This window comes from Mesoplodon bidens, assembly GCF_964165515.1.
Source record: "Mesoplodon bidens genome assembly, chromosome: 11".
NCBI classification, from domain to species: Eukaryota; Metazoa; Chordata; class Mammalia; order Artiodactyla; family Ziphiidae; genus Mesoplodon; species Mesoplodon bidens.
The window spans coordinates 50,707,245-50,721,205 of record NC_138167.1 but is presented as its reverse complement, the minus strand read 5'-3'; the positions used below and the strand labels follow the sequence as shown (position 1 = coordinate 50,721,205).

Genomic DNA, 13,961 nt, shown 5'->3' with positions numbered 1-13,961 from the left:
CTGGGGAGAGTAGTAGGAGGTCCTTACTAGCTGGCAACTGAACTAGTATTTCAAGTTACACAATCAGAGCGTAGTGAAAGATGAGACCTGAAGAGATGGTTATTTTTCTGTGGAGCGAATAACATGGGTTCAAACCTTCTAAAGCATTATATTCACAGCTAAGAAACTCTGTGCTCAGAAGACTAAGAATAATGGTTTGGAGTTATCCACATCCCTGGGACCATCTTAGAGGGACACTTGTTACGAGGGCTGCAGTCCTGTAGAAAGAGATCAGCACCCTGGGGCACAGGGCCAGATGTTTCATGCTATGATTCCCCCCTTCACATCCAAAATCTGAGCTTCCGTCAAACAGCCACCTATTAATAGCACATGACCCTTGCCACTCTTTTAGCAGAAGGGAATGACTGGGACCGGGGACACGGTCTGGGTGCCCCACTTCTGAGCAGTCCCCCGAGGCTACTGGACTATTGAAAGGTGAAGGAGGAGGAGGAGGAGGCTTGTGTTGCTGGGATTGCCCTTTATTTTCTCATCTGGTTTTCCCATCTTCTCATCCCACAGTTGCAGCACTATGGGCTGTTGGAATGGGAATTTAAATCACTTTCATGGTGTAGGCATTCAGTTCTCTGTAGCCTAAGATAATATCCTGAACCATTTAAAACTGATTCATTTGGAAGGAATTTTTGTAGTCTCAGTCCGTTATTTAACTGATGGCTTGAAAAATGTATCCACACATTCAAAATTTAAGTAATGGGCATGAGTTAGAAATATCTAAATATTAATACAGTAGAGGCTGCATAAAAATGGGATTTACATTTCTTGAGTTTTCTTCATTTTCAGTATTAGACTGAATTTACATACACTTTCCTAATTTTTGATACAACGGAACATTTAATAGACTGCTGTCAGCATTTTTATTTCTTGACATACTCCAAAGGCTATACTCCTTTTTAGAAATTGAAAAGAGCTTCAGGAAGGTTCAAAAATAACATTTTTTTCCCCTCTCACTCTGTAATGCTTATGGCTAATACTTATCTTGTGTTTACTATGTTCAGGTACCATGCTGAACACTTTACATGCCACAGACCGTCTCTTCTTGCAAACAACCCTGAGAGGAAGTACAATCAGCCCCATTTTTCAGTGCAGACTCTGAGGCAGAGAAAGGTTGAATAAGCTGCCTAAGGTCGCAGTTAGGAAGTGATGGGTCTGGGCTCTGAATTCAGGTCTGTCCGACTCCAGCAGCCAGCCTTCGAGAAGTCAGGCATCCGTTTAGCCATTCAGCAGAGAATTGCAGAGTGCCTGCCTTGGCCCAGGAACTATCCTAGGTGTTTGGGATTCAGCTACAAACAAGGCAAAATCTCTGCCCACATAGAACTCACATAATATATGAGTAAGTAATTATTAGTTAAATGCTAAAGGAAAGTACAGCGGGGCAAGGTGACAGAGAACAGGGGCTCTGCTCTGGGACTGTGTAAGTTAGGATTTCAGGGGCAGCATCTCCGAGGCTGGGATATTGAACAGAGACTTGAATATTGCAGGAGAGCAAGCTACCCAAGGCCAGTGTAATATAGTAGGTACACGCATAGCCTATGGGCTCCTGGGTTCAAATTAGGATTCTCCTGTTCGTGAGCTGTGTGATCTTGGGCAAAATACTTGGCTTCTCTATGTCTCTTCATCAGTGATATAAAGGCAACTACAGTACTTATCTTTACCTTATAGGGCAGTTGTGAGGATGTGATGGGTTCATATATAAAAAGAATTTAGCTATGAAACAGGCACTGGAGCATATTAAGTACTGTAATTATTATCTGTTATTATCTAGACCCTATGGGAATGGTGAGAAGTAGCTGGTTTCTGGGTAGATTTTGAAAATTCAACTGATGGGATTTATTGAGGAACTGAATGTGGAGGTATGAGGGAAAGGGGTCAGGGACAATCCCAACAATTTTGGTCTGATTGATTTGGTGGATTTGGGGGCCACTTACCCAGATGGGGGAGACCTGGGGCATAGCAAGTCTTTTTGGAGGGGAGAACGCAGAGTGCAGGGGAGAAGTCAAGAACTTTGGTCTGAGCATGTTAAGACTGAGATGTTTCTTGACATGTTCGTGTTTTGTATATGTTCACTGTAGAAAATTTGAAAAACATAGACAAGCATTAAAATAAAAACACTTGATATTCTGCCACCCATTATCTTTTGCTTAAGTTTATTTTTACCTCCACACAAATTTTAAATCATGCAGTATATATAGGGTTTTTTGGTTTGTTTTATATCCTCTTCAGTTTATTGGAAAATGGCTCATGGCAAAGGGGAGAGTTAAAATACAGGCAAGGTGATAAAAGCCCAAGCGCCACAAGAGCCCTCCACACTCACCAGCACCAACGGGGGTTATGGACTTTAGAGAGGTTTCTACTGAGGAGGGTAGAGCATGACACAGACCTTGTTTCTGCTTATCTAAGAACCCCCAGCCCCTGCTGCCTGGTACTGCCTTATCCACAATTGTTAGCAGACTTTTTTAAACTACCCTTTGTTTCTCATTGTGGTAAAAGACACATAACCTAAAGTTTACCATTTTGTAAACATTTTTAAGTGTACGGTTCAGTGGCATAAAATACACTTACATTGTCGTGCAACCATCATCCCCATCCATCTCCAGACCTTGTTCATCTTGCAAAACTGAAACTCTGCACCCATTAAACAGACTCCCCATTCCTCCCTCCCCCAGCCTCCAGCAGCCACCATTCTACTTTCTGTCTCTCTGAATTTGACTACACAGGGACCTCATATAAGTGGACTCATATAGTATTTGACCTTTTATGACTGGCTGATTTCACTTAGCCTAATGTCCTTAGGATTCACCCATGTTGTCAGGTGTCAGAATTTGCTTTCTAAGGCTAAATGATATTCCACTGTATGTTTTGTTTATCCATTCATCTGTAGATGAACACTTGTATGGCTCCTACCTCTTGGCTATTGTGAATAATGCTGCTATGAACATAGGTGGACAAATATTTGAGTTCCTGTTTTCAATTATTTTGGGTATATACTATAATCTAGTTTTATAATCTACTTTTTCACATTAAAACACATTGTAAAAATTTTCCTTGTCATGAACATTCCCTACAAAATTAATTTAAATAATTGCATTATGTGCTATCATATAGCTGTATCCTAGTTGATTTAAGAAAGCAAGTATTGTTTCCTACAAATAGAATTATGAATTCAAAGGGTATGACTAATATTAAAACTTTTGCTACATTTGTCAAATTGCTACCCAGAAACTTACACAAGCTGACACTGGCAATATCTGTACGTGTTCCCTGCATCTTTGCTAATATTAGGTATTAATAACTATTTTCTGTCCATTTGATAATTAAAAATGATATATCAATTCTGGTTTTCCTTTTATGCAAATTTAGGGTTCACTTTCTAGGTTAGAGTTTATTTGTAGTTGATTACTGGTTTGCTAAACACTCAGCTTGTGAGATGTTGAGAAGGGATAGAAGTCTAGGGGTCCCTCCTTCTTAGTCTTGCATTCTAAGGCAGTCTCAAGCTTTTTGCTCTGTGTATATATGACAAGCTGCTGTAATAGAGTTTTCCTGTTATTGTGTGCAAAATACATTCTTAGTAGTTAAACTTTCATGAATCCTTACAACTCAGAAATCCAAAAAGTGCTAGAAAAAATTTTTTTTGGTAATTCATGTTACAAAATGGGACAGATCTGATGAAAAAAACATGACCTCAAACATCATGAGACTACTTATATTTTTTATTCATCCCACTTAGAGTGTTCACATTTTTGGCTGCAAAACATGACCATGGTTGAGTAAGAGGTACTGTCCCAGACCCCACTGAGGATGCATAGTAATATACAATATATACAGATAAGAATTATTTTCTTTTTGAATCCTGAAAAGTTCTGAATTCTGAAATACAAACATTTTGGCATCAAAGGTTTTGGATAAGGGAATGTGGACCTATAGTGGTTTTTTCCTTGTATTTCTATGTTCCCATCCCTCCTAGGCTTTCAAAACTGATTGTGAAATCAGGCCTACTCTGGCCTTGAGTTTAAAGACAATAGAAATTTAAGTGTGGTGTCTTCTTTCATCCCCAGTACATGTATAATCACTATAATCTGGAAACTGACAGATCAGTGACTAGGACCAAGTTTCAGCTGAGCCATAGCCAACTTCAGACTCAGGGTGGTGTTCCACTAGGAACTCTGGGAGTCTTAAGAGACTTGAACCAATTGGACTGCTAAGTGATAGTGATAGCATTGTAAGATGTTGTTGGAACATACTTCTATAACTAATACCATTTGTCCTTTATAGAACATCAACTCTTAGCCAAGTTTTTAAAAAACAATACCAAATTGGTAAAATTAAATAAAAATTAGACTTCAGTTTTAAGATTATTGTTCATGTTATTAAATCTAAAATTTTAAAAATATGTTTGTTAAAATGGTAAGGTTGCAGAATTGAAAAAGCTGACTCAAATTCAGGTGGAATTGCAGGGGGCCCCGAATAGCCAAAACAATTTTGAAAAAGAACAAAATTGGAGGATTTACATTTACTGATTTCAAAACTTACCAGAGAGCTACTACAGTAATCAAAAGTGTGATACTAGCACATGGATAAACATATAGACCAACAGAATAGAACTGAGAGTTCAGAAACTGGCCAGAAATGGCCAATTGATTTTTGAAAAAGGTGCCAAGTACACTCAATGTGGAAAGAAGAGGCTTTTTAACAAATGTTGTTTTGACGGCTGGATTTCCATATGCCAAAAGAATGCAGTTGGACCCCAACCTCACATCACATATAAAAGTTAACTCAGAATGGGTCAAAACCCTAGATAATGAGAGCCAAAAACCATAAAACTGTTAAGAGAACATAGAGGTAAACCTTTATGACCTTGGATTTGGCAGTGGATTCTTAGATATAACACCAAAAGTATGGACAACAAAAACAAAATAGATAAATTGGACTTTATCAAAATAAAAACTTTAGTGCAACAAAGGATATTATTAAGAAAGTGAAAAGAATAACAGTGGAAGAAACATTAGGAAATAATATATCTGATAAGGCTTTAATATCCAGAATAATAAAGAACTCCTACAACTCAACAAAAAGACAAACGATCCAGGTAAAAAATGAGCAAAGGACTTGAGTAGACCTTTCTCCAAAGAAGATCTGCAAATGGTCAGTAGCACATGCTCAGCATCATTTGTCATTAGGGAGATGCAAATCAAAACCACAACATCATTTCACACCTACTAGGATGGCTAGAATTTTTAAAAAGCAGAAAATTACAAGCATTGGTGAAGATATGGAGAAATTGACACACTCATACATTGCCTATGGGAGTGTAAAATGGTGCAGCCACTGCGGAAGACAGTTTGGTGGTTCCTCAAAAGGCTAAACGTCAAAATCCTGCATGAGTCAGCAATTCCACTACTAGGTATATACACAGAAGCATTGAAAACAGAGACTCTAAAGCAGTTACGTATACACCATTGTTCACTGCAGTATTATTCACAATAGCCAAAAGGTAGAAACAATCCAAGTGTTCATCAACAGAGGAATGGATAAACAAAATGTGGTATATCCATACAATGGAGTGTTATTCAGCCAGAAAAAGGAATGAAGTTCTGATACACAATACAACATGGCTGAACCTTGACATCATTATGCCAAGTGAAGCAAAAGGACAAATAGTATGTGACTCCATTTATATGAAATATCTAGAATAGGCAAATTCATAGTGATCAGAAGTAGATTAGAGGTTACTACGAATTAGCAGGAGGAAGAAATGAGGAGTTATTGCTTAATGGTTACAGAGTCTCTGGGGTGATTTAAAAAAAAAATTTTGGAAACAGTGGTTATGGTTATACAACATTGTGAACAGAGTTAATGCCACCAAATTGTACACTTAAGAATGATTTAAATGGCAACTTTTATGATTTATATATGTTACTATAATAAAAACTTTTGTAGACGAAAAGGAACTAATGAATTCAGTTAGAATCTGGTAGGTTTGTGATATATATTGTGCTTTTCACAGTTCAGTGTTTGGACACCTTTCGTAGTGATATGACAGGTTTTACTAGACCTGCAAAGTGCTATAAGAATGTGAGGTTGAGGCAACTAACTTAACCTGGTACATAAATGGTGACATTGAAAAAAAAAAAGAAAGGGTAAAATGGTGGTGAGGGGAGGTGCATTCCAGATAGAATGTACTAAGGATAAGATTGAATATAAAAAGGATAAAGCTTGGTGACTGACCAAATATCAAGAGTGGGAGAAAAGAGAAAAGTCAAAAATGGCCCCAGCTGTAGTTTAGGTGGTTGAATCAATGCTAATACATTAATCAAGAAGGCAGATACAACAGGGGGCACCTTTGAAACAAGACAGTTTTTACCATAATGTAGGGAAAATATTTATATTCTAAATTACTTGAAGGGTAGTACTGGGTCCTAGTCATGAGTCCAAAAAAAAAAAAGAAAGAAAATGTTCTTACCCTAACAAATTTGACATATTCATGAGTGCTTTTTTCCTTCTTCCCACTTTAGCTATTTTTTTCACTTCCAGAAATATGAGAGAGAGAGCATACTTTTGTATTTCTGAAGATGAGAAAAACAGAGAACTCTAAAAGAAACCATCAAATTCAATTTGGAATTTGCATTCCCGGAATGATTAGAGGAGAATGCCACAGTTTAGTTTATATGTCAGTAGCAAGCTGTGGTAAGAGACTGATCCATCCAGATTCAGAAAAGCGAGGAAACATTTCCTGATTCACATTTCTTTTCATTGAAAGTAGTAGCCAGCAGTGCTTAGGCCACTGAGGTCATTCAAAAATATTTGCTGAATTAATGTTATCTTTTTCTATGTTTAAATTCATTTTCTTATAAAAGGAATGAATGGTAGGGATAGTCAAGGTAAAAAGTCAGAGGGAAAAATGGGTGCCTAACAAGGTAAAGGATGCCAAAATCTATTAAAGAATGAAGTTTAAAAAAAAAGTACCCTTGGGGCTTCCCTGGTGGCGCAGTGGTTGAGAGTCCGCCTGCCGATGCAGGGGACATGGGTTCGTGGCCCTGTCCGGGAGGATCCCACATGCCGCAGAGCGGCTAGGCCCATGAGCCATGGCCGCTGAGCCTGCGCGTCCGGGGCCTGTGCTCCGCAATGGGAGAGGCCACAACAGTGAGAGGCCCGCGTACCGCAAAAAAAAAAAAAAAAAAAAAGTACCCAATAGTTATACAGTACTTAACAGTCATCGAGTCACTTTTATATATGTGTCAGTTAATTTATTCTCCACTTTCTGATGTAGGTATTATAATCCACATTTTAATGATGAGGAAACTGAGGGTTTAATGATGAGGAAACTTAGGGTTGAGTGATGTGCCTGAAGCCACAGGGTTATACTGCGTAGAGGTCTTATGAATCAAGTCCACTGCCCTGGGTAGTAAAACACAGCTGTCTTAACCTTGAAAGGAACTCTCCTGTCTTTGTGTTTTATATTTCATTATTAACTTTATTTTCATTAATAATGACTCTTTGGACCCATTTTAGAATCACATTTAATATTACAGGGCCTATAATCTTTAAGTTTACAGCCTTTGGATAATAGGGAAAATCGATTTTTCCCTTCCCGTCACCAAACTACAGTGGATCCTGTAAAACTGAAGCCAGAGAAAGAGACACTGGAACCTGGAGACCAAATATGATATCATAGGATGTTGCGACATGTGGGGTATAGGCTTAGCCTTAGGTGGTGTGGCGAGTGAGACTGGGAAGGCCCACATGATACCTGGAAATTACGGAGTGACAGTAAATGGTGGTCCAAATGTGTGGTTGCTTTAAAAATAGTGGCTGGTGAGTGCTGATATTCAGGTTAAACATTAGATATATGCTGAGATCCAGTTTTCAGAGACTTCTAGTCCAATGGGAGAAGAGAGGTATAGGTATAGGTATAGGATGCTTGGCAGATCACTAGACATCCTGCCCAATCTGGATATGTGAACATATCTTCATTACTAAGGCAATATGGGCCATTCTTTTAACACTTCTTTAATTGTACATTCACTAGATCATGGGATTCCTGAGGACAGTTTCTATACCCTCTTCATCTTGGTATTTGTACTCATATCACCTAGCTCCATCCTTGACATGTGAATATCTTTAGCCACTTGTCAGAATATTGTATTGGTTTGTTTATTTTGTGGAGCTTTTCCATTAATTCTTCTAATTGTGAGTACTATACCAATAAATTTCACTGCTTTTTTTTCATTATTTGTTTTTCAAGATGTGTTAGTCTATTGTTAATACTTTTCTGACTTACAGTGCTATTTTAATTCCTTACCAAGTTATATTTAGCATCAGGGGACCCCTTGGAATTATTTAGAGCAGCTTAGGAGACATTAGTGAATTCAAAAAGATGTCCAGTTTTGGAGTCAGACAGATTCAGATTGCCATTGTATCACTTCTAGTGGTTGACTTCAGGCAACTAATGATATCCAATTTTTCATCATCTGTGAAAACGAGGATACAAAGCAGATTAAGTAAGATCAGACCTTTAGAAGTGCCAGGCATGTTATAACACCCTCAGGAAATTTCTGTTTACATTTCTCCATGTCACTATATGATATGATTATGTTCTATGTACGTGAACTTAATTTGTATTTAGATAGTGTTTTATTTTTTTCAACATGATTTTGAATTATCATTTGTATTCTTTGCACAACCTGTAAGATAACCAGGGAAAGTAATTTTATAACTAGTTTCAGATAAACTGAGAATAGGTCATTGCTCAGGATCATGCAACTAAGTTGCAGATCAGCCCAATCAATCCCCTTAATCCATGCACAGTGCCCTTTGCACCAGGCCATGGTCTCTTTTTACCTGCTGTCTCTCATATACTTGCTATGCCTCTGACCATTTCATTCACAACCAGTCACCATAAAGAAGATGTCATTTGGACCCAATGACCTGCCATACTGATGCTGTAAGTTAGATATAGTGTGGATGCCTAATTCTGATTACTTTTATTACTGGGCACTGCTTATCAGGCAGTCTTTGGGCCTTACCCATGACGTTCCCGAGAGGTCATTTTGTGTTTTCTGATGGATAATAGATTATCTAAGTTATAAAATGTAGATAATGGCTCTTTTTATTGCCCATTTTAGGTAAATCTCAATCATCTTTGCTGTAGAACTTATCTCTCCATTTTGCAGTTGGGATGATTTCCATTTCTAATTGATAGACAAGTAATCATGTGAACTGCAACTTTCTGGTGAGGTTTCTGCTGTTCTCTTATTAACCCATTAATGTGACTGGACTTCTAGACATTTCTATTGGGGCCTTCATGTATGTCAGAACTAGTACCACCAGTGACTTTATTCCTTTAACCTTACTATAGTAACTGCCTTGATAAAGTTTTAAAAATATTTTTTCTCTTTCTTTCATTTTAAACTAATTGTTATGTGATTAATTACTGTTAAATTTAGGAAAAGTAAATAGTGAGTTTCTTTTGACCAAAGCCTCAATTATTTGAGTTTTGCCTGTAGTAAACCAGTTGGTATATGTGTATACAGTGTTTTCTTTGGTATTCCTACAATACTCCATTAGTCTGTCTAGCCTAGCACTTACTAATTATCCTCAAAATAGGATTTATCATGTCTCAAATTCCTTTCCTCAAGAAGAGGGAACTTTGTCTGGTTCTTCTTGGTATTCCCAGGGCCTAAGAACACAATGACTGTGCAAAATATGTATAAACTAGGCAATGAATGTTTGTTGAACCTGACTTCCAATTGAACTTTCACATTGCATCCATACAAAATTATATCAACATGTCAGGACCAAAGATTTTTCATTGAATAAACAGTTTTCAGTTCTCTCAGCAGCTTTGTGATGAACAAGATAACATAGAGGTACCCACATGCTTTTTATATTCCAAGTGCCAAAATTAAATGAGCTAATCATGGTGTCATTCAAGGTGGTACTTCTGTAGTATAAAGTGAGGTATTATGGCAATACTAAAAATGCATTTCAAAATATTACATTTTAAAATGACTTATATAAAGAAGAAAATTAAATGGACATTTTTGCCTTTTTAGAATCTTTTTCCTGATTCTGCAGCTATTTTATTAAAAAGCCCTCAAAGTGTCACCTAGATTTTGACTATTTTATTTTTGCTGAGAAATGAATTTTTCAACTGTGTTAGATTACCAGAAATGAGAATATCAAACAGTAACTGGAGCCCCTCAGTAGGGAAGTATAATTATCATATTAGCATCATAAATCGTTTGCTTCTCAGTACTGTGTTAGGTAATGAGAGCAACAGCTGCAGCTTTGTTCTACCTGGATGATGTTTCAATTAAGCCATTTCTGTTTTATTCACTCAAATTTACAGTTTCTACTTTGTGTTGACATTAACCAGTGAATCTATTAGTTTCCATTACCAACAGAATAACTAAAATTATAAATAGTTCTATATTTTCTCTCACAAATCCTGTCAAGCTGTATAGATGCCTTTAATTTGGTAGAACATCTGGGCAATACACCTTCTTTCTCAACTCTGTTTAGGCAAAATTTCTTAAGCTTATCCTTTCATTAAAAAAAAAAAAATCAACAACAGCAGCTCTGTCCCATCTGTTGACCCCAGATACATAATAGGTAAACTGGCATCTCTTTTTTTTTTTTTGCGGTATGCAGGCCTCTCACTGTTGTGGCCTCTCCTGTTGCGGAGCACAGGCTCCCGACGCGCAGGCTCAGCGGCCATGGCTCATGGGCCCAGCCACTCCGCGGCATGTGGGATCTTCCCGGACCGGGGCACGAACCCGCGTCCCCTGCATCGGCAGGCGGACTCTCAACCACTGCGCCACCAGGGAAGCCCTGGGCATCTCTTTATAAAGGAATCCAGATAAGATGCAAAAGTCAAGTCACTCCATCAGATTTACAATACTCGTTTAAAAAAATACCTGCAGTATTATGTTTCACTGACTTGCTAGTTCTGCCAGGAAAAAAAAAAGTGAATCGTAAGCACCACAGATACAACTTCTTCAATATCTATCTTACTGCTATAAAAAGGTCTTTTCTTCTTACTTGGAAACCAAGCTGCAAAACACCAATTTAAAACCCACCCTCACAGCCACTAGTATAAACACATTTTAGCAAGTTTTAAAGGTGGCTTGCAAGAATGTAATTATCTTGGACAACTTGTTCTGATGTTGGAATAAACAGTTTATTACAATTCCCTGAGTGTAACAGACTGTGCAGTACTTGGTGAATGTAACAGGCTGTGTAGTACTTGCTGTCGCCCCCTGGCCCCTGGAGTTCTCAGGGGCAAGCACCTTAATTTCGGCTCTGGTTGCAGCTCTGCAAGCCATGGCTCACCTCATCTCTTTCCTGTTTCTGTTTTGGTTCACATTTAGGGGTCCTCTGATGAACTCAGTTTTTCAGAAGCATTAGAATCACTTGTCTGTGTTCTTTTCTACTGCCATTTTCTTGCAGTTCATAGGCTTACAGTGATATGAGTTTAGTGGGCAAGATTCTGAGTGAACCTAAAGTCTAGTCCAGGTACTGGGATGTTTCTTAGTGATGTGCCAAACCTAAATAGCTGAGTCGTTGGCTGATCGTTTGTTTTTGTTAAACAATCACTTAGAGATCTCATAACTCTCACCTATACATACCCAGCTTTCTTTTGGGCCACTGAAGGGAATTTTTCTGTATTGATAGGAACCTAGTCTCTTCTTTCATGAAAGCCTCTAATGGATTAAAAAAATTAATATGCAATTAAAAAGTCACTACAAAGCTAACATCACACTTCATAAAATTAAAAGTAATTTACCATAACTTAATGCTTATTCCATACTCAGTCTACCTAGTTTTGATAAATACAAACAAACCTTCTATCCCTAGTTTTGATAAAAGCAAACCTTTATAGCTGGTTTGTTCAAGTTAGGATCCAGCTGAGTACCACATATAGCTAATGGTTGTTGTGATATTGTGATTTGTAATAAGAAATATATATTTGTTCTTCCTTGGTTCATGTCACAGAGCTCCTTATTTATTTATTTATTTATTTATTATTATTATTTTTTGGCTGTACCTCGCAGCTTGTGGGGTTTTAGTTCTCCAAACAGGGATTGGAGCAGTGAGAGTGTGGAGCCTTAACCACCGGACCGCCAGGGAATTCCCACAGAGTTCCTTTCTTAAAACTCTTGGGATTTCCAACATGATGAGAGGGATAAAGATGCCCTTTGTTATGTTAATGAGGTGCTTGGACAGCCCCTAGGTAACCAAAGGAGAGGGGCTGGCTGCCCAGGGAACCCACCAAGTGATTAGAGGGTAGAAATTTTCAGTCCCACCCCCCTGACCCCCGGGGTAGGGGAGAGGGGCAAGTTGAATCAATTACCAATGGCCACTGATCATCAATCAGTCATGCCTCTGTAATGAAGCCTCCATAAAACCCCCAAAGGACAGGGTTTGGAGAGCTTCAGGTTGGTGAACGCGTGGAGTTGTGGGGAGAGCAGGGCGCCTGGAGAGGGCATGGAAGCTCTGCACCTCTCCCCACACACCTTGCCCCTGTACCTCCTCATCTGGCTGTGCATCTGTATCCTCTATAACAGAGGACCCCAACCTTTTTGGCACCGGGGACCGGTTTCGTGGAAGACAGTTTTTCCACAGATGGGGGAGGGGCGGGGGATGGTTTCAGGATGATTCAAGGGCATTACATTTATTGTGCGCTTTATTTCTCTTATTATTACATTGTAATATATAATGAAATAATTATACAACTCGCCATAATGCAGAATCAGTGGGAGCCCTGAGCTTGTTTTCCTGCAACTAGATGGTCCCATCTGGGGGTGATGGGAGACAGTGACACCCAGAGTGTGTTGCTTGTGTCCAGTCTACTCCGTAAGATGCAGCTTAATCGTCACTTGCCACTCACTGATAGAATTTTGATATGAGTCTGCAAGCAATTGATTTATTATGGTCTCTGTGCAGTCAAACCTCTCTGCTAATGATAATCTGTATTTGCAGCCGCTCCCCAGCGCTAGCATCACTGCCTCAGCTCCACGTCAGATCATCGGGCATTAGATTCTCATAAGGAGCGCACAACCTAGATCCCTCGCGTGCACAGTTCACGGTAGGGTTTGCACTCCTATGAGAATCTAATGCCGCCGCTGATCTGACAGGAGGCGGAGCTCAGGCGGTAATGTGAGCGATGGGGAGTGGCTGTAAATACAGATGAAGCTTGGCTCGCTCACCTGCCAGCCACTCACCTCCTGCTGTGCGGCCAGGTTCCTAACAGGCCAGGCACCGGTACCAGTCCGTGGTCCGGGGGTTGGGGACCCCTGCTTTATAACATCCTTTATACTAAACCGGTAAATGTAATAAATGTTTCTCTGAGTTCTGTGAGCCACTCTAACAAATTAATTGAGCCTGAGGAGAGGGTGGTGGGAACCTCCGATTTATAGCCAGTTGGTCAGAAGCACAGGTGACAGCATGGACTTCCAATTGGCATCTGAAATGGGGGCAGTCTTGAGCCCATAAACTGTGGAATCTGATGCTACCTTCAGGTAGATCGTGTCAGAACTGAATTAATTGTTCAGTGGTGTAGGAAAAAACACACATTGGAGTTCTGTTCCGTAGGGCTCTTTAAATCTCTAACAGTCTTCCTTTTTCATGTCGTTGATTTGTTGAAGAGGCTGGACCTGTTGCTAAATGAGAATATTTATTTAAATTTATTTAAATGCTTAATAATATTTGACTATTTATGTAAATTTATTTAACTAAGAACATTTTTCTACATGGCCAAAATTACATGGTTATACTTATCGATATTAATATAACCCAACACTTAATCAGTATTCAAATTTTTGCAGTTTGTTTTTAAGTCTTTTACATCTGGATTGTTTAAACCAGGATCCAGCCCAGAACCACACACTGCAAATTGTTGTTTTGTT

At 38.9% G+C, this 13,961-nt stretch overlaps 1 protein-coding gene across 2 annotated transcripts in view; it reads left to right on the top strand.

Annotated features, from left to right (window-relative positions):
* ANO6 (anoctamin 6) overlaps positions 1-13,961 on the top strand; it is a 218,840-nt gene that overhangs the window by 70,946 nt on the left and 133,933 nt on the right. The window lies entirely within an intron of this gene.